The following is a 1,891-nucleotide window of genomic DNA, read 5'->3' as shown; positions in this document are numbered from 1 at the left end:
TATATTGTTGCATCTACTCAGTTGTCTTGTGTCTTATCTGTCAGAGAGAAACCATTATTTATTTTATTATCATACATTTTACCTCCTTGTTAATCATTAACCTGATACAATGTTATATTTTGTTGCATTTACCTTTAAAGTGCTTAGAAAATAATCTGAGGGGAATTTCTTTTCTTTTTTTTTACAACTTGTGATGTGTCATTTTGTAAAGCACTTTGAGCTGCATGTGTTGTATGAAATGTTGTATATAAATAAAGCTTTATTCTTATTATATGTCCAACAGGGAGCTGGATGTACTCTAGCCTCTTACCTTAGTGATCTGCGGGGAGGAGAGAGGCCCGTTCAGATTGGCCCTCTTAATCTGCTCAGACGACACACTGTTCTTCCCAGGATGCAACATGCCCTGCTTGGTACTCTGTCCATCTGCATTCTTCTTTGTTTCAGGGATCCTTTAATGTACAAATAAAGACTCCGGTTTATTTCATGAAGTAACCAGACAACAGCTTGTTTGATCTCTTGCAGCCCTCTACATCCTCTTACCTCAGGTAGAAAAGCACGTAGGCCTGTTGGTTCAACACCACCTTGATGTTACTAGAGTGCGCCATTGAATCATTCATTTGGTACCATTGCCCGTTGCTTGCCTAGGAGGAAATAAGAAAGGTATTCCTTTAAAATAAAGCAGGCTTTGAAATTGAATCTTTTTAAGTCAAACCATTTAAAAAGTTGAGAAACACAGGAAGCAGAACACAGGCTCGGAGAAATCAATTAGTTTCCTTTGAGATCAGATTAGAATTTGTATGCACAACACAGATACAAATCAATGGACACGATATATACGATGAAACAATGAGAATTCGTAAACTGTCAAATTTCCCAATACAGTTTATAGCGAGGTTATTTTTTTTGTCATTTTTCTGGCTGTATTAGGCCATTGATGTACAATAAAAGGAAAGACTGTTTTGTGGCAATACTGGACATGTATACTGTGATTTAGAGATTTTCCAGGTAATTTGTGGGATTATTCAAAAGCAGATTGCTTATATCAGCTGTTTATCAATTGAATTACCCAGAAATATATAATATTTTGTAGTATATTGATAATTGTGTATAACATGTGTGACCCACTCTCTCAAAATCAGTCGGAAGTCGCAACGGCTCATTTAAAAAATAAACGTGGATTTGCGTAAAAAAATAGTTTTTCGGGGTTCGGGTGTTTTGTTTGATTTTAAATAAACAAAGTCTTGGCTTTCAGAATATGAAACTTTTATTTCCAAAATCACAAGATAAATACATTTTTGAAGCTTGTAAAGGGAAGATGGCACCTCTCACTCGCCACTCTGCTGTTCCGCAGCGCTGCTTCCCTCCCTTCCGACTGAAATTATGAATGTAAGGCGTAGAGTAATCATAAATAACACGGCAGGGTCCGTTACAGTTTGTTTTCATCTGATTTCAAATAAACAAAGTCTTGGATTTCAGAATATTAAACTTGTTTTGGCAAATTCAGATGATAAGTACAACTTTGAAGCTTGTAACGGCATAAATACAAGCGGAGAACGGAGTAACTTGACGTCACAGCAGGCATAACAACAGCCGGACTTTCTCGTGAGGGTTTCCCCCGGGAAACAAACGCAATACACACAAACGCAAAATTACACAAACACACACACACGTATACACACACACACACACACACACTCGCGAGCTTCTCCCAGACCAGCAATCCAAACGAAAATATCTTCCCTCCGTAGTATTTTGATCATTTGCTCCGCTAATAATCAATCAGATCGATGGATTCCAGAGAAGAGAAAACTTTGAAGGACTTTTTCTCAAAATGATGACTCGGTGACAGTCATTATATAATGTGACATATTTCGCTTAATATTTGGAGTAC

At 37.3% G+C, this 1,891-nt stretch overlaps 1 long non-coding RNA gene across 1 annotated transcript; it reads right to left on the bottom strand.

Moving 5' to 3' along the window:
• Nucleotides 1-310: 310 nt before the first annotated feature.
• LOC104948678 (uncharacterized) lies at nt 311-645 on the bottom strand. The gene is made up of 2 exons (XR_798720.1): nt 541-645; nt 311-449 (listed from the first exon to the last, which is right to left on the bottom strand). It is a non-coding gene; the product is annotated as an uncharacterized lncRNA (long non-coding RNA).
• Between the last annotated feature and the right edge of the window lie 1,246 nt (nt 646-1,891).

This window comes from Notothenia coriiceps, unplaced genomic scaffold, assembly GCF_000735185.1.
Source record: "Notothenia coriiceps isolate Sejong01 unplaced genomic scaffold, NC01 NC01_scaffold00014842, whole genome shotgun sequence".
NCBI lineage: Eukaryota > Metazoa > Chordata > Actinopteri > Perciformes > Nototheniidae > Notothenia > Notothenia coriiceps.
The sequence above is the reverse complement of the archived record's forward strand: the minus strand, read 5'-3'. Positions and strand labels throughout refer to the sequence as shown.